Raw genomic sequence first — 23,804 nt, forward strand, 5'->3', positions numbered from 1 at the left:
AGAAAACAGTGCGTCAACAAAGTACACTGTTTAGGTTACTTTAGAAGACAATGTACCAAAACAATATATGCTGTCTGGGTCGTTAGAATTAGCTGAAAGTAACTGATAAGCTTTGAATAACATATCTAGTGCTTCTTCTTTCGCTTTTTGATGTAATCTGTTTTCTCTTAGGGAAAGGGGAACTTTTAGAAGGGACAAAGCGCTGAGCTTTTTTACAGCGCAACGTCTTATAAAAACCCTGTACTGCTTGTAACAAATTGAGTCTCTGGTTGCACTTTGCGAAGTGGCAGCAGTGCTCCCAATATTGCAATATTGAAATAAAGACCTTACTCAGGTGAGAACTCTCTCTTGTGGCTTCCTTGATAGTTAAATTTCCATGACACTGGTTTTAATGTCTGTAGATTGTATCTTATTTTTATTTTTTGTTTCATGTTCATATTATGTGTTTTCACCCAGTTGACTCCAGTTAATAACAGTTCACCCAGTTAATAGCCACTTTTTATGCGCGAAAAACGGGTGATCTTTCTATCTCGTGATCAGCTTAGTATCTTTCTGTAAGTTTTTTTCTTCTTACTTAAACGTTTAAAATACATGAATTTCATAAAGACAACACACGTTTCGAACAGAAAAAAATCATATTCTGTTCTCTTCCTGGTATGTATAACAGATCAGCAGGTCTTATTTTCCCAATTGCTTTTTTCCACTGTATCTATCATATTGGCTAGCCAATGTCCTCTCTTAGATAGGTAATGTTACTTGTGGATGTGCTTCTGCGTTGCGTAGAAGCACATGTATCCATAGAAAGTGTATTATACTACTATTTGAGCTACAGTACATAAAAATAATTATATCGTTATTAATTTCTTTAGGTTCGTGATTCCATATTATATTCCCTATTAATCAAATTCTAAAAGTATGCTTTTGTTTACTCCGATAACGAGCACATTCACAGAAAATGTTAATATCTTATGACTTTTCACAAAGTATATAAACTTAAGATGGTCAGAAGGAGCATGTAAAAACGTTTCCGAAACGTAGTAAAATCTTAATACATGTAAGACTTTGATGCTTAAAATGTTTAGGAAGAAAGTGGAATACTGGTGTGTATTTTTTCTTTAAACTACCAATACCAGCCATATACAGTTTACACTATATGTTTATGTTCCTAAATTAATATAGTTTATGGTGGTGTATCGTGGTTGTAGAGGTTTGATGGGTTTACTGAGACAATTATTAATTGTAGCAGTAATCACGAGGTTGTTCGTTGTGGCTTTTAGAAAATCAATCGTCAGAACAACTAACAACGCACACACACGGTTTCAATACACGAGATACATTTATTCATATAAATTGTGCACCAAACATATACTAGTCTGCCTGGATACGAGCGGCAGACCTTACTGTGAGGGTTATCAATATACAAGGTATATAATCTCGAAGAGATGCCAACACAAAGAGATACACAACAGAGAATATATGTCAATATATATTGTTCGGTTACCAAATCGCTAATCAGTGTTATTACCCACTGTTACTCTAAACTCGGAAGTAAATACATTACTCATGAATTAAATTGATAACAACTTGTGTTGAGGTACAATTGAATTCTCAAGACACAATGTAGAACATGGGGTTTACTTATCCACTGTGTTTGGATTTGGAATTTCCCGGCACGAACACCAAACCAGCTGACAGGCTCTGTTGCAGCCTCTGTTCCAGCGGTTGTCCAATGGGCGTTGTGACGGCGTCCTCTGGCTACCGGCCAACCAGTCGAGGTGCAGCTCGGAGTAGGACGGGCGGAGGAATCTAACTGCGGCGCGCAGGGCAGTCGTTGCTCCGAGGGGATCTACCAGCAGTCCGGCTGGCTAGTAGAAAGTCTCTATGCACAGAGTGTGACCGCGAGTCCTCACAAGTCACTCTTTTGCCTGGGAAGAAACTGGTTAGTTCCCGGTCCAGCGCTGCTTCTGAATAAGGTATTCAGGTTGTCGACGAAGGTCCAACTGTAGGCTGCCGTTGATCAAGCGGAGCATTCACGTTGGTAGAATTCTGAGTACGTACGGGATCCTCGGCCTCGTGCTTAGAACAAAGTCCAAGTCCTTTTTGCAGACAACAGCAGTTGTCACGTGATTGTCTCTGCTGATGCGCGAAAATGGCCAAGGAGAAACCAGAACTGAGCTTGCGCTCCCTTTTTGATCAAGACCCAGATGTGTGCTGATTGGTTGAGAGTTTGGCGGGCATTGGAGACCCACGTGGTATTACCACGCCCTGTCAGTCCCTGATTGGTTGGTCAAGGTGAGATATAAGTCACTTTCTCTTGACACTTAGGAATGCAGTCCAGATGTCCATTCGGCACTCCCTAGACTGATAGGCGCCAATGGATGACCATTGATCATGATAGCCAGGCTCAGCTAATTGCATCCCCGTCTGGGAGCTTGTTTCTTATCACAAGAAAACACTCTTAAATCAGCTTGCATGAATTCTTTCTCTGTGGCTGCACCACAGAGATGGAGGGTGAGATGGGGCCTCTTTTAGGAGCATACCAAAGCTTAATTCTGTCTTATTAACAAGCATTGCCGCTACACCATATACGTATAATAGACGTCTAAAGTTATCCGTATAATAGACATCTAAAGTTATACGTATAATAGACATCTAAAGTTATACGTATAATAGACCTCTAACCATATACGTATAATAGACCTCTAAAGTTATACGTATAATAGACCTCTAACCATATACGTATAATAGTCCTCTAAAGTTATCCATATAATAGAACTCCAACCATTTATGTATAATGAACGTCTAAACATAGACGTATAATTGACGTATAACTTTAGACGTATATTAGAATTTCATTCTAGACGAATTGTAGACCACATTTAGACGTCTAAGGTATGCGTTTAATAGACGTATATTATACGTCTTTCGCCCACTGGGTCTGTTCGATGCACAAAGAACGTTTTGAGAAGCGTCAAAGGCAAGTCATTCCGAGTTGGTCGTTTGTGTTTTCCGTTCAGACGCGAAATGCTGAAATGATCTCTCAGCTCCTCGGTTGTCATTTCTGCTCCGTAAAGGAATCACAGCACGCGTCGGCTTCCAGCACGGTGGGTCGGGACACGATGCCGGGGGTTGGAGAGAGCGATGTCTTCCTCGTTAGTATAGGACCTGTCACCTGTCCCCACCTGTCACGCGGGAGACTGGGGTACATCAGGACGTGCATTGAAGTGAAAGCAGGATGCGCTGTGACATGCACTGTGCAGATCCCGCCACACTAAGAGGTGAGTGGGTCTGTTCGATCACAGCGCTAGGCGAATCCCCAAACCCCTTTTGTGCCTGGCGACAAAAGATGTCTGTTTCCGCCCGGTTTCGAGCTGGGGACCTTTCGCGTGTGAGGCGAACGTGATAACCACTACACTACGGAAACGGTGGTAAGATGTGCCCAGCGGCCCAGCGCTGAGCTTCGCCAATGCGATTCAGCTGCTTCCAGTGCCTTTATTGGAGTGCGCTGATGGATCGTGCTCTCTCTCCAGAGACCAGCACGCCTGTCATGGACGGAGCAGGAAAGGCGGCGCCACATTCTACAGCCCTCTCCACGCAATCGACGAAATCGGGCTACTGAAGTGGAGAAAATCGCCTCTCCAGAAAGTGCAAATATCATCTTGGAGACTATAAATCCTATTGCTGAAGGTCAGCCCTGTCTACCAGAGTAACCCTCCCACAGCGATGATCAGCTCGTCTCACACGCGAGAAGTTTCGGTTGGAAACAAGCGCCCCCTCTTCTCGCACGTTTTGCACGTTCGAATAGTTTTAATGCGGCTCTTTCGTACACGGTGCTGATCTTTTGGAAAGCAGGAGGCAAAACCGAGTCGAACCGCCTGGGTGAAAACCACGAACCCTAACCGCTAGACTATATGGCAGCGAACAACCATGCTGTTCCCGGCATCATGCAAGCAAACTACATAAATATGAGAAAAGACGCAAGAGAGTTGTCACTCAGAGTGTCGAAGGGTCTATGTATACTGGGGCTCAGTTGTAATGCAACGTCAGGACTTTTCCGAATTATGTCACACGAAGAGAGCACAGCCTTTTCTGCCCTGCCACGTGTGTATCGGTAACTCGCCGTGATCGTATAAGGGTCAGTACTTTGCGTTGTGGCCGTCCTGATGTACCCCGGTCTCCCGTGTGACAGGTGGGGATACTCGCCACTATACTAACGAGGAAGACATCGCTCTCTGCTTAGTGTGCAAAACACTTACTTGCAGCATTGTGGGTGCTGTGGTTTAAATGCTATTGGTTTGTGAACAGAATACCCCTATCCCAGTGCATTGTGCCACATTAAATAAAAGCAAGAGAAAAAGAGATTCAGAACACAAAGCTGTGTCAGTGTTCTGTGTAAAAAATCGGTTTGAACATCATGGGAGCTGTTTTTAATAAGCTGCTGAGTAAAGAATATTTTAATCTTCCTGCTGTCAGTAGTATTGTGAATATAGTTGACTCTTACCTGAATGAAAACAGGACATAAAGGAAGGGTTTCAGAATTCTGACAAAGCTTTATTCCCGTGCTTACAGTCTGAGTAATTGGAGACTGCGCTATTCTTTTGCCTATGGTCATATATGCGTTTTTTGCATGAAGCCGTATTGAACAGTATTTCTCGCGTTGTGAAGTTGTGTATACAGCGGTCCCCCAGGTTCCAGTTACTGCGTAATTACGCATCGATGAAAAACCGGAGGTTTAAAAAAAGATAATTAGCTCACTGATACTTTGATGTAGAGGCTGTGGAAATATCCACATGTCGTGGTCCTTAAAATGCATTTGGTTTGAAGGCGTTCTGTGCTTCTGTTGCGAAGATATGGACAAAAGAATATTCGTGCTTGGTCAAAAAAATATCATATAAATGAAAAAGTAAAGGCTGAGAAAGCATTCACAATGTGTTTTATACACAAGTATTCTCGCGATTCTTAGAGGTTTCGTGTAAACGCTACAGGCGTGGCAAAATCGTTTTCGAACTTCAAGCTAACTTTACCCCGGTAGATACAAATGGGTTGCACAACTTTGAACTAGCAAGTGGAAGAGGGCTAAGCCCCCTCTCTTTTAGCCCAGGTTCGATCTGTCTCCCAGAATCACTAGGGCGCACACACACACACACACCCGTGCCGTTGAAGTGTTCTGCTTCATTTCTAAGGGCGACTCAACATTCACTCCTACCCCGAGTGCAGAAAAGACAGCATCCACAGCAATAACAGCTCAGGTCTCTGCACAGGAGCTAAGCTGCCCTCATCTCCTCTGCTCTGCGGCTCCTGCGGAGTGGAGTCCTGCCTGGAGCCATGTTTGCAGCCGGTGGCTCCCCGCGCCCTGTCTGTGGGTCATGTCCAAGAGCTCCTGGGAGGAAGAGAGAGCCCTCCCACTCGGGGGCTTTTCCACGGTCTGTGTGAGGAGGGGCGGGTGTGTCCAGTAGCTTATCGAGCGGAAGCCTGGGGCGGCGGAGAGCTGTGATCGTGCAGACCTTGAGGTGTCACCTCTTTGTCTGCTTTCCCGCCCCCCCTCCGCCCAAGCTCTGCTCCAAAGTAGCCCGGCAACCCCTCACACCTGCACGTGTCACAACCTAAGGTGCGGTCATGAGACACCCATGGGGTGTCGTTCTGTTCTTGCTAATTGTTTCCTGCCCGTCGCAGGCAGGAGTCCATGCGAGGAAGATGCGCTGGACAGAGCTCAGAGGGCGCAGCTGGGTGGCTTTCCTTCTGAGTGACGTTCCTGCAACACTCTCCCGCTACTCTTGGTGCGCTCATGCCACAACACAGGAAGGCTGGAGCAGGTGGCTGTGGGCTTTGCGCACCGCCGAAATAGCTCAGTTGGGAGAGCGTTAGACTGAAGATCTAAAGGTCCCTGGTTTGATCCCGGGTTTCGGCATTTTTTTCATCGCGCCCTTTGTTCCTCTCTCCAGCGCCCCCTGCCTAAAGTGACGCGTCCCTTTCTCAGCCCGAAACGCAAGCGAGACACCAGCAGCAGTCCCTGCAGGTTTCCGTAGTGTAGCGGCTATCACGTTCGCCTAACACGCGAAAGGTCCCCGGTTCGAGACCGGGCGGAAACAGCCTCGTTTTGCACGCTCCTGTACTTCACAGAGGTCTTGAGCGACCGGTCATTTGTTCCCAATGTATTTCCGGTGCCTTCGTGCACTCTTGTACCAAACGCACGTTCCTTCTGTACGCGGAGCCGATCATTTGCAATTGGGCTGTGCCGGCAAACCAGGACGAGCTCTGTCGGCTCAAAAGCAGCGCAGGACCTGCAAGAACAACAGAAAGATTAGCATCCAGCGGGGGCCTCTTAGTGAGCCCAAGAGCTCATCAAGAATCGGCTCCAGCAACAGGGCTGGGCGCATTGTTCCATTCTCCGCCCACTCTCGGTGTAAACAAGTCCCTCCTGGTCTCTGCTTGAAATGCACTTTCCTGCATTTGCTTTGGTGTAACTGGCTTCCCCTGCATGGGCGAATGTGAAGAAGATCCTTAGTAAGTCATTGAAGAAAACCGAGAAGAGGTCGGAGTGGCCTCTGTCGTTCATCAACGATCCAGTCAGGCAGTACTCCTCTGTAAAGCGCCGTTCGTTCACAATCGATTGGCTTTTTTTTGCCTTCATTCGTGCGAGTAGTAAAAGCAGACGCCCCTATTCTGCCGTGATCCGGATTCGAACCGGGGTTGTTGCGGCCACAACGCAAAGTACTGACCACTATACGATCACAGCAAGTTACCGAGACACACACGGCAGGGCGGAAAGGGCTGTGCTCTCTTCGTGTGACATAATTCGGAAAAGTCCTGACGTTGCATTTCAACTGAGCCCCAGTATACATCGACCCTTCGACACTCTGAGTGACAACTCTCTTGCGTGTTTTCTCATATTTATGTAGTTTGCTTGCATGATGCCGGGAACAGCATGGTTGCTCGCTGCCATATAGTCTAGCGGTTAGGGTTCCTGGTTTTCACCCAGGCGGTTCGACTCGGTTTTGCCTCCTGCTTTCCAAAAGATCAGCACCGTGTACGAAAGAGCTGCATTAAAACTACTCGAACGTGCAAAACGTGCGAGAAGAGGGGGCGCTTGTTTCCAACCGAAACTTCTCGCGTGTGAGACGAGCTGATCATCGCTGTGTGAGGGTTACTCTGGTAGACAGGGCTGACCTTCGGCAATAGGATTTAGAGTCTCCAAGATGATATTTGCACTTTTTGGAGAGGCGATTTTCTCCACTTCAGTAGCCCGATTTCGTCGATTGCGTGGAGAGGGCTGTAGAATGTGGCGCCGCCTTTCCTGCTCCGTCCATGACAGGCGTGCTGGTCTCTGGAGAGAGAGCACGGTCCATCAGCGCACTCCAATAAAGGCACTGGAAGCAGCTGAATCGCATTGGCGAAGCTCAGCGCTGGGCCGCTGGGCACGTCTTACCACCGTTTCCGTAGTGTAGTGGTTATCACGTTCGCCTCACACGCGAAAGGTCCCCGGTTCGAAACCGGGTGGAAACAGACGTCTTTTGTCGCCAGGCACAAAAGGGGATTGGGGATTCGCCTAGCGCTGTGATCGAACAGACCCACTGGACCCACCTCTTAGTGTGGCGGGATCTGCACAGTGCATGTCACAGCGCATCCTGCTTTCACTTCAATGCGCGTCCTGATGTACCCCAGTCTCCCGCGTGACAGGTGGGGACAGGTGACAGGTCCTATACTAACGAGGAAGACATCGCTCTCTCCGACCCCCGGCATCGTGTCCCGACCCACCGTGCTGGAAGGCGACGCGTGCTGTGATCCCTTTACGGAGCAGAAATGACAACCGAGGAGCCGAGAGATCATGTCAGCATTTCGCGTCTGAACGGAAAACACAAACGACCAACTCGGAATGACTTGCCTTTGACGCTTTTCAAAGTGTTCTTTGTGCACGACGACTGCGCCGCCTAGCAGATACAAAGGGGTTGTACAACTTTGAACTAGCAAATGGAAGAGGGCTAAGCCCCCTCTCTTTTAGCCCAGGTTCGATCTGTCTCCCAGAATCACCAGGGCGCACACACACACACACCCGTGCCGTTGAAGTGCTCTGCTTCATTTCTAAGGGCAACTCAACATTCACTCCTACCCCGAGTGCAGAAAAGACAGCATCCACAGCAACAACAGCTCAGGTCTCTGCACAGGAGCTAAGCTGCCCTCATCTCCTCTGCTCTGCGGCTCCTGCAGAGTGGAGTCCTGCCTGGAGCCGTGTTTGCAGGCGGCGGCTCCCCGCGCCCTGTCTGGGCGTCGTGTCCAAGAACTCCTGGGAGGAAGAGCGAGCCCTCCCACTCGGGGGCTTTTCCACGGTCTGTGTGAGGAGGGGCGGGTGTGTCCAGTAGCTTATCGAGCGGAAGCCTGGGGCGGCGGAGAGCTGTGATCGTGCAGACCTTGAGGTGTCACCTCTTTGTCTGCTTTCCCGCCCCCCCTCCGCCCAAGCTCTGCTCCAAAGTAGCCCGGCAACCCCTCACACCTGCACGTGTCACAACCTAAGGTGCGGTCATGAGACACCCATGGGGTGTCGTTCTGTTCTTGCTAATTGTTTCCTGCCCGTCGCAGGCAGGAGTCCATGCGAGGAAGATGCGCTGGACAGAGCTCAGAGGGCGCAGCTGGGTGGCTTTCCTTCTGAGTGACGTTCCTGCAACACTCTCCCGCTACTCTTGGTGCGCTCATGCCACAACACAGGAAGGCTGGAGCAGGTGGCTGTGGGCTTTGCGCACTGCCGAAATAGCTCAGTTGGGAGAGCGTTAGACTGAAGATCTAAAGGTCCCTGGTTCGATCCCGGGTTTCGGCATTTTGTTTCATCGCGCCCTTTGTTCCTCTCTCCAGCGCCCCCTGCCTAAAGTGACGCGTCCCTTTCTCAGCCCGAAACGCAAGCGAGACACCAGCAGCGGTCCCTACAGGTTTCCGTAGTGTAGCGGCTATCACGTTTGCGTAACACGCGAAAGGTCCCCGGTTCGAGACCGGGCGGAAACAGCCTCGTTTTGCACGCTCCTGTACTTCACAGAGGTCTTGAGCGACCGGTCATTTGTTCCCAATGTATTTCCGGTGCCTTCGTGCACTCTTGTACCAAACGCACTTTCCTTCTGTACGCGGAGCCGATCATTTGCAATTGGGCTGTGCCGACAGACCAGGTCGAGCTCTGTCGGCTCAAAAGCAGCGCAGGACCTGCAAGAACAACAGAAAGATTAGCATCCAGCGGGGGCCTCTTAGTGAGCCCAAGAGCTCATCAAGAATCGGCTCCAGCAACAGGGCTGGGCGCATTGTTCCATTCTCCGCCCACTCTCGGTGTAAACAAGTCCCTCCTGGTCTCTGCTTGAAATGCACTTTCCTGCGTTTGCTTTGGTGTAACTGGCTTCCCCTGCATGGGCGAATGTGAAGAAGATCCTTAGTAAGTCATTGAAGAAAACCGAGAAGAGGTCGGAGTGGCCTCTGTCGTTCATCAACGATCCAGTCAGGCAGTACTCCTCTGTAAAGCGCCGTTCGTTCAAGTCGATTGGCTTTTTTTTGCCTTCATTCGTGCGAGTAGTAAAAGCAGACGCCCCTATTCTGCCGTGACCCGGATTCGAACCGGGGTTGTTGCGGCCACAACGCAAAGTACTGACCACTATACGATCACAGCGAGTTACCGAGACACACGCGGCAGGGCGGAAAGGGCTGTGCTCGCTTCGTGTGACATAATTCGGAAAAGTCCTGACGTTGCATTTCAACTGAGCCCCAGTATACATCGACCCTTCGACACTCTGAGTGACAACTCTCTTGCGTGTTTTCTCATATTTATGTAGTTTGCTTGCATGATGCCGGTGAAGTGGAAATCTAATAAGTAAATTGATTCTTAAAAATGTAGAGAGCTTTGAAAAAATATATTGGTGCTTTTAGATAATATATTTCAAGGATGTAACTGGTGTGCTACAGTGCGCGCAGAATTTTAGAAAACAGTTCGTCAACAAAGTACACTGTTTAGGTTAGTTTAGAAGACAATGTACCAAAACAATATATGCTGTCTGGGTCATTAGAATTAGCTGAAAGTAACTGATAAGCTTTGAATAACAAATCTAGTTTTTCTTCTCTCGCTCTATGATGTAATCTGTTTTCTCCTAGAGAAAGGGCAAGTTTTAGAAGGGACCAAGTGCTGAACTTTTTTACAGCGCAACGTCTTATAAAAATGCAATGCAAATGCAATGTTGGGCATTATTGGACATTTCCCGGTGACCCTGACACGTGTTAAACACTCGCATTTCCTGCAAATATTAAAATGGTTAAGGTTTCGCTGAGAAATCCAATCGACTGAAGACAATATTTATATCGCAAAAGAACGCCGTCCCTGGGTGGACTCGAACCACCAACCTTTCGGTTAACAGCTGAACGCGCTAACCGATTGCGCCACAGAGACTGACTGGTAAGGTCATTTCTCGAATTACAAGTTTTGGGTTAAAAAAAATCTCTTCCCGTTTATTTTGCCAGCCTGTAATATTTTTTTCTGCACTGATAACCAAGAACTGAATTTCATTTTTCGCAAGCTGTGTGAATTTCATCAAAAACAAGTTTTCCAGAAAGGAAATGAACACATGCATTTAACGAAATCAAGCCCTTTGTGATTGCCCGAAATGATACGTTCTGTACTACAAGATAGGAAGAAAGACACGGCTGGGATTTGAATCTCGGTTCTTTTGTTTAATAGAGAAGCGCTTTAACCAACTAGGCTACGGTGACAGGAAAACCTTCACCTTTTACAGCCGCTTGGACACACCGCTCTGAGACATCTGCGTTCAGTAAGCGCTGAACCTGCGCTCAGAGCAAATTGCCTCTTTTACATAGCAGCCCCGACACTGAGAAACGAAGAGAACTGGCTTTTATCTGCCATTTTCATGTCCAGTGCGTTTGACATCTCCCAAGGGCGACAGAGTTCTTTTGCGACACTATTTCTTCTTCTTTTTTATTTCTGTACGCTTTGATAAAAAACGAGAAATCGTGCAACGGAAAAATGTCTTTTTTTTCATAGAGAAAACGTGCACCAGGAAATGTTGTGTTGAGAAGAAATGATTTAACATGATACGTGACGTAATTTATCGGAGCAATTGCTCGACCAGCAAGATCTGGAGAGGTTGGAGAGTCTGGTGGATGTGATAATTATACGGTGTTGTGGAAGAAAACAGTCTTTCTTTGAATTCTCAGGCAATCGGAATTTCAGTGCGAAACATAAACCCCTTGTCTGATTTAAAGAGATTATATTTTAAAACTCATAAAAAATATGTTTCTCACTTTGAAATTTTAGACGGAGCGGTGCATTACTAGTAGCGGTGCTGAGCACACTATGGGGGAATTCAGGTCATGTGAAATGCCAGCAATTTAATAAACAACGCGTCTGATTTCGGATCATAAGATTGTAGGTTCGACTTCTACCTGGCTCGTGTAAATTTTATTCAAGCTCCTCAGTAATAGATGTATATTATGTAATGAACCGCACCTGAAAGCAAACGTTGGGTCTGTTTAATTGGTTTTACAGCATGAAATAGCAAATCGTTACAAAAAGCACCTGCTAATGTCCAATAGCGGGTTTTGTTTTCAAATTACGGTTTCAGGCTTCAGACACTTAAAAAAACACAAGTGTCCGGAAACTCATTAACTTTCAGGTTTGCTTGAACCTGTATTAAAAAAAGTTATCTGAAACTTCCGGGATTCCATTATCTGATGTAGCTGTCTCTAAAGTTGGACGTGATGTTAAGCAGATGTGAACTGTGCCTTTTCTCTTAAAAAAAAAAAACAAAGTTATTTTTTCCCCTCCACTCCAATGCTGGAGACTGTAAGCCTGTGTGAGCTCCACACTGCGTGTCCTGTACTGCTCTATTTTGTTTTGATTATCTATGTGGTGTACAGATAGAACTCAACTGCATGGGGTGAATTCCGTGTTCAGGACCAGCAGAACCTGAAAAAGTAGCAGCTGACCTCGACTTGATTTGAACACGCAGCCTTCTGATCTGGAGTCAGGCGCGCTACCGTTGCGCCACGAAGTCACGGCTGTCAGTTCTGTTGAATTTCCCAAAGGAGACAAATCAGCTTCACAAAAAAAAAAATCTCCTGTGAAGAGCGCAGCTCTCCGAAGAGAGTCTCTTCTTCCCAGACCACATTTTATTCTTCTTGCGCAGCTCTTGTGCAGGTGTTGTTCTCAATTACAGATCCAGGAACACTGATTTTTTTTCTATTTTTTTTTTTAATTAAGTACCCCATGGTGCAACGGTAGCACGTCTGACTCTAAATCCCCAAGTTCATTTTCAAAGTATATCGGAGTCAACTGATACTGATCAGGTTCTGCTGCTACTGAACCCGCAGTCTTCACCTTAAGGTTCAATTCCTCAAGCCTTTTGACCTTATATGTCCATCCCTTCTCGTCAAAACTCGTATTTTCACAGAGTACCCTTCAGAAATCGCAGTATAGAATGAAAAAACTCCAGTAGATCTCGGCCGCTGTTGGTGATTTTCCTTTAAAAATAAATGAATCTCTGGAAATTTTACGGAGTGTATCACTTTCACTGAGACCGAGAAGTGTTAAGCTGTACATGAGTCTTTGTGGTTCGGTTGTTAACCAAAAGGGTGGTGGTTTGAGCCCTCCCAGGGACACTATGAGCCTTTTAATGTACACACCCGTCTCACTTTATCTCCACGGCCGGTCTTGTACCGCAATCAAATACAGAGCCCGTAGGAGGCAGTAAGCTCGCATATATAGCTCACTGTGTATATAATGAAGAAGCAGAGGTTAGTTTCTCATCTGCGCGTTACAGAGCCTTATGCAACTCGTACTGTACCAACAGCTAGGGTTTGATCCCTGCACGGGCTATTAGTTGAAAAGCCATTGTAAATGACGTGTAAGAGATTTATAGATACTGTAGATCAGTGGTTCTCAAACTGTGGTACGCGTACCGGCAGTGGTATGTGGAGTGCCACCAGGTGGTACGCCAAATGACCCTGGAACTGTGTAGTGTGCACTGAAAAATCGGGACGGGTTTTCATATTTTGTATTTTAATACTTGTCGAATACGCAGCCTACATACTACGATACAGTGCGTGCTAATACTTCAGTAGACACAAGAGATACTCTGTAATTCTATACCACTCTATAGGAATGCGTGCTACGGATGCAAGTGACCAATTGTATTTAAAAAAAGCTATTGTATCTCCAGCAAATAGGGAGAAAGGAGAATGTGCGTGATTTTGGAACAATGCCAACATTGTAAACACAGGAATGCATAGAAATACGTGCTATGAACGCAGGCAATCTTGTGAGCACACGAAAGCGTGATAGAAAAATATTTAAGAACTGTTCGAATTTGAGAAAAATAAACCGAGCGTCTCTGTGTTTCGCTCCCATGCACATGAAATAAAAACTTTAAATAAATACGGAAATAAAAACGGAAACGCGGAAAAAGCTTGCGGATTGCTAAAGCAGGTAAGCTACACTATTTTTGAAGAACCTTATTTACCGTTGGCAAAAGAGCTGACACGTATTATGTGTGGAAAAAAAGCTGCTAAACAGCTCGACCTGCTGCCCCCCTTCCCCTGAAAGACACAGTCATTCATAGAATTATTGAAATGAAGGATTATATCAAAAGTACACTGATAGAGCGCGTTAAGATGAGCAGATGTTTTTCACTGCAATTAGATGAGTCTGTAGTCGATTTGGCCAATTTGCTCGTTTACGTTAGATACGAGTTTGAGGGTATGTCCCATGAAGACTTTCTGTTCTGTAAACCGCTACCAACAGGAACTACAGGAGAGCACATATTTCAGCTTCAGAATGAATTTATCGAAGAGAACGACCTCGACTTGATAAAATGCATCTGAGTTTGTACAGACGGTGCTAGAGCAATGACAAGCCGACATAACGGTGCAGTTGCACGAATTAGAGAGGTTGCTCCAGAAATTAATGTACGCATTACAACATCCACCGCGAGACCTTTGCCGTCAAGAAAATGCCTGATGATTTAATATCTGTTAGACTCTGTTGTGAATTGTATCAAGGCTCGAAAAATTAATTCACATCTCCTTTGCTCAACTAAATAGGCTCACCACTCTCACTGAAATGGTGCTTTTTTATTAGTTGTTGTTAATGTTTTTTTTTCTGTAAAATACTTTGAGAAGCCACCTTTAAAGGCGCTATATCAAATAAAGTTCATTATTATAATATTTATTATATGTATGTGTGAGTATGTGCACGTACACTCATGTTGGTCATTGAGAATTTCTGGGGTTCCTATGAGATGATGACTTGTAGGTGGTACTTGGATGCTTTGGTTGGATTAGGGGTGGTACTTGGTCCAAAAAGTTTGAGAACCACTGCTGTAGATACTTTATTGATCCCATGAGGGAAATTAATAAAGCTTATCCAGCTGGCTTTTATGTTTCACACTAAATTGCGATCTTGAAACCAAAATAATTAGAAATATGGAACACAACCATTGTTCTCCAAGAAGGAAAGCTGTTTAACACTGACGTCACTCCTTTTTATTTAACCCAGATTGTGAAGACAACTCCACCCTATCAAAGGAAAATGTTGCACAAAAGTTGGAAAGCACACTCTGAATCCATCTGTACTGTATATTTGATTTCCGCGATCCGTTCAAGGCTGCTTGGTGCTTCGCAAGCAAGTCATGTTCAGGGAAGAAACTCATCTTAGAGAACTACTGGTGCATTTTCACTCATTGAATTTGATCTTTGTACTCTCTTTTCATTCTCCGCTATAATATTTCAAAATTACAATTCGGATTTCTTGGAAAACTTCACAGGCATTATTAAGTTAGGACTGTACAATTGTATTTTAATATCTTGGTATATTTACCTTCATTTTAATATGGATATAACCATAAATGTTGTACTTTTGTCGTACATTTTAACTGAGGACGCATGACGACTATTATACCTTGTGATACATGCAAGACATCTGTAAACGAAGATGTAATTAGTCGAATTGGCAATTAACAGAAAACCACAATTGTATAATATTATTTCTCTATGTCGATGATCAGTTGAAGGATTTGAAGAAACTATATATTATTCCTCGATATCGATGATCAGTTGAAGGATTTGAAGAAACAGCAGCGATAGCAGGTGATTTTGGTTTTGAACCCATCTTTACACCTCAATAATCCATTTGTCCTCGAAAAAAGAAAAGACAGGCATGTTTTGAGTCTCATAATGATCATCTTCTCGATCCAAAGAAACGTATAAATTCGATTCCTTCCGTAGTATTTGGGATTTTCTTACGAAGATCTCATGAAGTATTGCCAGGATCTATATTTAGCGTTCGGTAGCGATAACACTGCTGATATTGATATATGATGTATTGACAACTTTATCTGAAGCGAGAAGTCCTAGAACGCTGTCTATGAAGTGTTAGGATTCATACCAAGATATACTTTTTGTTTTCAACCCAAAATGCTGCTATTGCATTACACATTATATGAACATTACCAGTTTTGGTAGCTTCTCTGCATGATTTTTCAAAACTGAAACTAATTACAAAATTATTTAAGATCAACCATGACAAAAAAATTATAAATCAGGACTAATATTAATATCAACTGATGTTACTACAGAAAAAAAGATTTAACTGAAATATTAATAAGACTATGCAAGCCTAAAAAGTAGAACAATTCAATTTATATAACTTTTTTTTTTTAGAAATGGGCTCACACACCGGAAGACACTAACGTTTCTCTTCGTTAGAGTATGTGAATAACAGTTTAACCCAAAATATTTGGAGTCCAGAGGGAGGACTTGCTCGCTGAATGATCTGTCAAGAAATCCCTGGTGAGATTCAACAGGTGTTTTCTTCAACAGCCACTAAAAGTCTGATGACCTTCTCTGGATTTCCTGAATATGACGTAAAATTAGTTCAAATCATTTGGTAGTTAACACAACGAAATGCTTTGGAGGTACATTTAAAACAGCAGAGCAAGACTGTAGCACTTCGTGTGTGACTGAATTTAATTGTGTAAACCTGGCTCTCTATGAACACGAGCAAAGAGTTCTTACTCAACAGAAGATTGCGATGTGAGCACAATAATATAAGACATCTGGAGAAGCCAGAGATTGAACTCAGGACTTCATACATGAAAAGCATGCACTCTACCACTGAGCTACATCCCCTATGGCACAGATGGTGGAACTGACTTAAAGATGTGCATATGTTTACTGACCACAATCCACCCTTCATGAATAATTGCAGTGAATAATTTATTTTTATATCCAGTCACATGGGCGACGGTGGTTGATTCTTCAATGGGGGAGTGCGTTTTTCTATCTCCTTACTCGACTGTCTTTCAATTATGTTTTCTTTGAAACCTTTTTGCATCTTTTAAGTGCTTGCAATTAAATTACGCATAGAAAAACAGCAGTACAGTTGATGTTCATGGACTGATGCACACAACTCCAGTGATAAAGCCCTTTTGTAAATATTGTAGAAGAATGTTAAAGGGCGAAACAACGCTCCAACCACGTGAATGGTAACAAGAAGGATTGTGTTCTTATTTAATATGTGCTTTTGAATTGCCTTGTCAATACACACAGGCTTTAGAGATGGACAAATAATTGAGTGAATCAAATTAGTTTTTGTTGGTCGTCTGTGTCTTCATAACTTTGTAGGTGAGAGAGAGGATTGCGAAAATGTGCAGGTGCTTCTCAGAAGTGCGTTGGTGGTATAGGTTCCTTCAAATAACTGAGCCAGTGCATCCCAAATCTTTTCAAGATGATCTGTGATCTGGTAACACATCTCCTGAAACTAACATTCGAGGTAGGAAGTGTGCTCTTAAACACCAAAACACTCAAAAAGGAAGAAGCAGATCTCTGTACACAAGACGGTAGTGCGATATTAGAATTTCAGAGTTCTTGACGGATTCAGGCTCCTTCTCAGAGGTCCTTGCTCGCCAAATAACTTTGCATCTGAGGAAGAGCACCACGGAAAAAACCCAACTCAACAAGAGAGCGCGTTGGTTGCTCTTGCTCTTAATGCAAGGAGCTGTTTTTTTTTCCTCGCAATAATAATTATTAACCAGAAACAGCAGCACAGGTAGGTCGCATTTGTGATTATGTCATTTCTCTGCTTCAGCAAGGTCAATAAAAGACTCTGAAAGTAGTAAAGCAAAACTGAACTCAAAATCATATTGGGAATTCTGAGCGATATCTCCATACAGGTAATCCAATAAGAACGTTGAAATATTTGAATATCATCTCTCTGTAGATTGCTCTGCTTTTTACCCAGAGTAAAACTATTGGATTGAAGGAATGCTAACCGCTGGGTTAAAATGTATAGTTGTTATTTGGAGAAATCTGTAAACTCGTGATCGACAGTGCTGATTATTTTCCGGAGACGGAGCACTGATGACCTATCCGTGCTAATTGATAAAGCTCACCCAGTGGATACTCTAGCAGAACGTCAAAGAACATTCACCTTTGTATCCAAAGAAACCACAGGAACAACATCAGGAAGCACAATCAATTCCCCTTTTAAATCTTTCCTGTAAGGTATGCTATGTGAATTCATGAAGTTAATCCTCTGATCTCTTTTGATCACGAACAAAGTACTTCTGATGGAGCGCTATGTTCAAAGATTTAATAAGCTTTACCCCTGCCAACGATTCGGCGTGAAGAATTAAAAGTTTCACAGACAAAAGCAGCTCACCACCACAGCCAATATTGAATGTACTGTACTTGCCGGTACACTATCATGTGCACTGCCTCAAAAGTGATCTTGGCAGATGTTGTTCCCTACATAAAGCTGAACGTGCCAAAGAGAATTTCTGTTGAGAAAACAAAATATTTTTTCTGCCTTGATGTTAAGCCTGTCTTTTAGAAAGTTTATCTCTTAACACCTCCTGCAGCCTAACAAAAAGCACTTTTACTGATCGTATTGCAGGTCTTAAAACATTAACATTTGGCAGCGGTGGGATTCGAACCCACGCCCCCAGAGAGACTGGAGCCTAAATCCAGCGCCTTAGACCGCTCGGCCACGCTACCTTCCTCCATGTCCATCTTCCTCACATTGCTGGCTTGGACTGGGGGGGCTTCAGCTCTTGTCGTCGGATCTAATGATATCATGACACGTGGAAGTGGCTGCACCTTCATCTTCCGAGATGCTTTCAATAGCACAAATGCTACTTTCACCTGCACAAACATAGCAATAACGAAGGAGGTGAGTTTCATCCTTTGTGCTGTTTGTAGGGGCGCAACTCTACGTCGATCTACTGACTTGAAGAGCAAAAATCAAAATCCTCTCCTACTACTATTGCTTTTTTCATAGTTTCTTCAAATCCTTCATTTGAACGTCGATTTTGAAGGATATTGATGATAATACCACATAAATTGTGGTTTTCTTGTGATCGCCAATTTTATTCAAATATCAGCCTTTTTTACAGTTCCTTGTGTGTTTCACAAGGTATAATAGCCCCCCTCGCATCCTCAGCTAACATATTTTAAAATTACAATAGCTTATACAGCATGCATGTTTACATTTATATTAAAATTAAAGTAAATATACAAGAATACATACAGTACTAACCCAATAATTATTGTCAGGTTCTCCAACAAATCTGCGTTGTTATTTTAACATGTTTCAGCTGAGGGTGCAAAAGGAGTATAAATGAATTTTCCCGCCAGCCATTCAAAGACCAAATTCCATGAGTGAACATTATTTTCTCAGAAGTTGCCGGCATTGGACTTTGCCGGTGGTATTGAATTATGTCCAAACTGTTGTAGTAGTTCCTTCTTGAAATTCGACACGTGCAAAGCACTCGTAATATCATAGGTGTTAAAGTTCGCTGAGTCTATTCGAGTCATGGTGTGTATCCCTGCCTATCATTGGGAGACAGGTAGCTTTTTTACACTCAGATTCCAATCTTCAATGCTTTGTGTGAGAGCTTACATAACTTTCATTTTCTCACATTTTCTGATGACTGTTCCAAAGGGGCACCCTGTCAATTCCGAATACTTTTCAAAAATCTGCCTGCATGTTTGATTATTGTCATTTCATTTAAAAAAAGTTAAATATTGATCATAACTAAAGAAAATAATGATCATGAACAAAAAAGGGATAAAGATGCGAGTCGATCTTGAATCACAGCTGGGTGACACGGGCTTCTGTTCTGATATGGTTGTATGAGAAACAGGAGGAATCGCCAATCTCCTATAGAACATGAGTTGAATCAGGAGTGAGACATTTCGTATACTCGTGCATATGTCAACGCCTGACCTACATCGTAAAACTAACATTAAGTTGTCAGAGACATTCATTTATATACAAACAAGAGACAGACCAAGTAATAATTCTACATTAGTTCAGGTGGGTAAACCTGAACTAACTAACTAATAAACCTATTAATAATTCTACATTAACGTGTCCTACACTGATCAGACTAATTGACATGGTCTGATTCAGAGCCTGTGCAGTTCGTGCTAATTACAACAACGACAGTTCTGAACCCTCATCACCGAACTGAGCACAAGTTCAGCTGTTCTCCAGTTTTGTTACGCATGGTTTTTCATTGCAATTGAGTTCAGAGCTGGAGCTGATCTCCAGACAGTACAGTGTTTTGGGTAAATTGTCGACGCAGGAGGCTGCAGACAACTTACCCAAAGTGTTTTCTATAGCTTTCAGGTGCAGTTCATTTATATAAAAGAGGTATAAACTCAACAAGCCAGATGGCAGTCGAACCTATAATTTTCTGACACGAGGCCTAACGCGTTATTCATTATGCCACTGACCCTGCTATTATAGTGTTAAAAAAACGCGTTTTCTACGTCTGTTTAAAAATCACTAAAAAAGACAAAGGGCTTGTGTGTTGCGCTAAAATTCCGCTTCATTTCGAATGCAAATAAAAACCGTTTTGTTCCGTGAAATCATACATTTGTCACATCCTTCATACTATACTTCTCTCTTGTATTAGTAAAGCATTTTGATTTAAACTGAACAATATATTGTAACGCAACAAGGGCTCAGGCGGGCGCCGTCGCCGCATTAGGTCGGCCCCCCACCGTCGGGGGCTCGAACCCGGGACTCCCATGTCTCTCTGCAGCGACCCAGCCCGGTGAGCTAAAGAGAGATCTCCCCACAACCCACGGGCTGTGGTCCTGCTATCACAGGGAAGGGCAGTGACGTCACCTGCTCTGGTACACCGGCTCTTACACAGTGCCTGTCGGCCGTAAGCGTTACACTATGAAAGGTTTCATCTATACACTTACACATAATAAGTATACGAATAAATACTCGGAAGAAGCCGCAGCTCAGGTATTAGAGAGATTTAAAATCGGATCGGAGGATTTAGAGTCCAGACTGCAAACCAACAGCTGACACAGGTCTTTTATAGAACTGTTTTGATTTCCTCTACTTTGTCCCCGTGACATCATTGTCCTGCTCGCAGCCGAGCCCGACACACGTCTGGTTTCTGTCGCTGGGCGCACACCCTGCGGTCCATGCGGGTCCTGATACCCCAGTACAATGACGGGGACGCTAAACTGTAAACAGGTGCCGTCCTTCGGCTGAGACGTAAAACCAACGTCCTGACTCTCTGTGATCATTCAGGAGAATGGTGGTGGTGGCGGGGAGTCCCCATTACCTGTAAAGCGCATTGAGTGGAGTATCCAGAACAGCGCTATATAAGTGTAAGCAATAATGATTATTATTATTATGTAAAATGCAATAAAAAATAAAACAAAATATCAAACTTTGATTCAAAATAGATTAATATAAAACTGATAAAGCTAATGCTTTTTTCAGGGCTATATCTACTTTTTTTTTAAAAAAGCGAAGTCTGTCGCGACTGAAAGTTAGAGAAGGTATACCAGCGGGTGCCTTCATATCGTGAGCGTCAGTCTCGCCCGTAGCTGCGAGAAGGTTAAAAGCGCACAAGTGATTTGTCTTTCGTCAAAGTAACTGCCGGAGCAGTAAGATGCAGAGCACAATCCAGCAGCTGTAGACGATGTTCGGGGAAGAGCTAATTCTGTTTTCAGCACAGGGAGTGAGAATGAGCTCAGTCCGGCTCCCAGCAGAATCCATCCTGGTTTGGTTACAGTGAGTCTGAGGCTCTTTGGATCGTAACATAAAAAAAACAATTGCTCACATCGTGTGACTTCCACGACAGGAAGGAAAGATATCACTTAAAAAAATCAGAACTGAAGATTTGGATCCGGGGCCTCATACTTATAAAATTATTAAAATAATAAATATCAAAATATCAGATTGTGTTTCTGCAAAATTTCGTGCACAGTACGCCATTTTTATCTAAAACAGTCACAACGAGGGCTTTACACGCAGTCTGGGGTATTTTCCCCTTTTATATTTTTGCCACTTTATATCGAACCTGTTATACTCCCAGAAGTGCACAGTAGCTTGTACTTTTCACCGCTGGTATAAACAGATGTGTGCCGTGTTTGCCTTTGTAAGCATTTGTTTAAAAAATAAGTTCACAATACGATAAAAACACAGAAAGCACAAACTTTATAATACAACGATACAAAATCAATACCAAATCATTATGCCAATTAAGTAACTATCCTTTGAAAACAGAGAACACCTTTATATCTACAAAAAACTTGACATTTGTATGTATTTTTGAATTACAAAACAGACAGTGTAGTCCCTTAATTCAAAGATCAGATCTTGGCAAAAAAAAGACAATCAGACGTGGGCTGAATTCGGAACAGGAGCCTTTGCTTTGTCGATTATTGAGCTTTTGATCAATGTCTGAATAAAACAGAGTCGCTTTTTTAACTCTTTGATTAAATTACATGAAAAGCACCTTTCTTCGAGCCGGAATCAAACCAGCGACCTAAGGATTCCCTGTTGACTCCACTACAGTCCTCTACTCTACCAACTGAGCTATCGAAGAGATGCTGTAGCATTGCTCTCTGGCACATACTGCCCAATGAAGTAAAATGTGAAATGGGTGATTTAAATCCCACTTCGACATCAAGTTTCCAACTCGTTTCCTTAGTCTCATTTACCTTGAATTTAAGCCACGAACCAGGATTCTACTGTATAAACTTCCAGGGATATTACAAAATGTTTGATGGGGCATCAATCATTCCAGGTGGAAATTGATTCCTTTTTTTTCTCGAGGGATCATATTAAACATTTCATTAGTATCGAGAGGAGGATCACCAGTAGACACAAAACAAACAGTTTCTTTCTGTCTTTATTAGAAAGTAGCGATTGTGCTACATTAATAATATTTTCGTGGAAATAAAGAAGTTGTAAATTTTAAAAATTTATATTTGAATCGAAATGTGGTTTTGAGTTAAATATTAGCGTGTTCATGTAATTAGTTTGTGTTTGTCATTACTATATATATTGCCATGTTACTAGAATTTGTAACTGAAGTTTACTAGTTGTGTTTTTTATGATGATTTGACATTTGAATACAATATTGTATATAATGTATAATTTGAACTACATATTGTCCAGGTGTGAATAATTGTATATTTTAAGAATACATTTCTAAAACAAATCATTGGCTTTATTTACTAGTTTCTACACCTATAAAAATCTTTCTTTGATGTATAATAGACATCAAAGAAAGATGTCTATTATACATCAAAGATGAGCAGTGTGTGTCGTGTTCACAGCTGATAACTAGAAGATGTCTGGAAGAGGCAAAGGCGGAAAGGGACTCGGGAAAGGAGGTGCTAAGCGTCACCGTAAGGTTCTCCGCGACAACATCCAGGGAATCACCAAGCCCGCAATCCGCCGCCTGGCTCGCCGTGGGTGAGTGAAGCGGATCTCCAGGCTGAACTACGAGGAGACCCGCGGGGTGCTGAAGGTGTTCCTGGAGAACGTCACCTACACCGAGCACGCCAAGCACGCCAAGAGGAATACCGTCACTGCCATGGACGTGGTGTACGCGCTGAAGCGCCAGGGCCGCACCCTGTACGGCTTCGGAGGCTAAACAGGAGCGGAGCTTCACTACCGGACCCCGACGTATAAACCCAAGTGACCCAGTGACATTTGTCACTGCTAAGGTTGCTTTATGGGTCTATTTTCTATACTGTGCTGATCAATTGGAAATCAAATGGCAAAAAAGACCCGTTCCCGCACCTAAGGTCAAATATTAGGAATCAAAACTGCTTGAGTGTATGGAAACACACAGCTTTATCAAGATTTCCAAGTGCAAGATCTTTTTATTCATAAAAGACCCTATTTATGTTGTATGAGAAATATTAATATTAATACAGAATCCTTTTTCACCAAATAAATGGGGTTCCTGACTTCAGAAAGCCTTCTAGACAAATACTAAAAGAGCAAAAATTCAATTTGGTAAATGAAATGAAAACACATACCCTACCAAACCTTGAGTACAGGCCATTCAGGATGATAATACAAAACCATTTATAATTCAACAAATAAAACCTGTCAACTGGTAATCACCACTTATCATAAAAAAATAAGTAGCAATACACAGTAGGGGACTCTTGGGTGCAAGTTAAATCCATGCAAGAAGGGGTTTAGTGTTATATTTCCAAATCAGATATGCAAATGAGAGATCTGGCCCAGCCAATCTCAAAGCTCCCATGGTATGGAATGGAGCTGCTCCCCTCTTCTAGTTATTCACACTGGAGTTAGGTTACATATTAGCACATTTCATCTAACAGTTGCTCCAGAAACAAAAACGTAAACAAATGATCTGGAATGTGACCACACCTATGAGAATGTAGTTCAACAGATAACTTGTAAACCTTGTCATAAGATGTTTTTTGTTCTACAAAATATACTTTATTCTGCAAAAAAAACATCTCAAAAGGAACAT

General features: G+C 43.3%; 10 non-coding genes and 1 pseudogene across 10 annotated transcripts; 5 read left to right on the forward strand and 6 right to left on the reverse strand.

Annotated features, from left to right (window-relative positions):
* Positions 1 to 5,835: 5,835 nt before the first annotated feature.
* On the forward strand, positions 5,836 to 5,908 carry trnaf-gaa (transfer RNA phenylalanine (anticodon GAA)). Its single transcript has one exon. It is a non-coding gene; the product is annotated as a tRNA-Phe (tRNA).
* A 108-nt stretch (positions 5,909 to 6,016) lies between these two features.
* trnav-aac (transfer RNA valine (anticodon AAC)) lies at positions 6,017 to 6,089 on the forward strand. Its single transcript has one exon. It is a non-coding gene; the product is annotated as a tRNA-Val (tRNA).
* Positions 6,090 to 7,430: 1,341 nt separating this feature from the next.
* Positions 7,431 to 7,503, forward strand: trnav-cac (transfer RNA valine (anticodon CAC)). Its single transcript has one exon. It is a non-coding gene; the product is annotated as a tRNA-Val (tRNA).
* Positions 7,504 to 8,736: 1,233 nt separating this feature from the next.
* trnaf-gaa (transfer RNA phenylalanine (anticodon GAA)) lies at positions 8,737 to 8,809 on the forward strand. Its single transcript has one exon. It is a non-coding gene; the product is annotated as a tRNA-Phe (tRNA).
* A 756-nt stretch (positions 8,810 to 9,565) lies between these two features.
* trnah-gug (transfer RNA histidin (anticodon GUG)) lies at positions 9,566 to 9,637 on the reverse strand. Its single transcript has one exon. It is a non-coding gene; the product is annotated as a tRNA-His (tRNA).
* A 697-nt stretch (positions 9,638 to 10,334) lies between these two features.
* Positions 10,335 to 10,408, reverse strand: trnan-guu (transfer RNA asparagine (anticodon GUU)). The gene has a single exon. It is a non-coding gene; the product is annotated as a tRNA-Asn (tRNA).
* Positions 10,409 to 11,957: 1,549 nt separating this feature from the next.
* trnaw-cca (transfer RNA tryptophan (anticodon CCA)) lies at positions 11,958 to 12,029 on the reverse strand. The gene has a single exon. It is a non-coding gene; the product is annotated as a tRNA-Trp (tRNA).
* Positions 12,030 to 17,942: 5,913 nt separating this feature from the next.
* trnal-uag (transfer RNA leucine (anticodon UAG)) lies at positions 17,943 to 18,024 on the reverse strand. The gene has a single exon. It is a non-coding gene; the product is annotated as a tRNA-Leu (tRNA).
* Positions 18,025 to 21,802: 3,778 nt separating this feature from the next.
* On the reverse strand, positions 21,803 to 21,890 carry trnay-gua (transfer RNA tyrosine (anticodon GUA)). The gene is given in 2 exon segments: positions 21,803 to 21,838; positions 21,854 to 21,890. It is a non-coding gene; the product is annotated as a tRNA-Tyr (tRNA).
* A 750-nt stretch (positions 21,891 to 22,640) lies between these two features.
* Positions 22,641 to 22,946, forward strand: LOC138243142 (histone H4-like; annotated as a pseudogene).
* A 306-nt stretch (positions 22,947 to 23,252) lies between these two features.
* LOC138243866 (U7 small nuclear RNA) lies at positions 23,253 to 23,308 on the reverse strand. The gene has a single exon (XR_011192484.1). It is a non-coding gene; the product is annotated as a U7 small nuclear RNA (small nuclear RNA).
* Positions 23,309 to 23,804: the final 496 nt, after the last annotated feature.

This window comes from Lepisosteus oculatus, chromosome 14, assembly GCF_040954835.1.
Source record: "Lepisosteus oculatus isolate fLepOcu1 chromosome 14, fLepOcu1.hap2, whole genome shotgun sequence".
Lineage (NCBI taxonomy): Eukaryota > Metazoa > Chordata > Actinopteri > Semionotiformes > Lepisosteidae > Lepisosteus > Lepisosteus oculatus.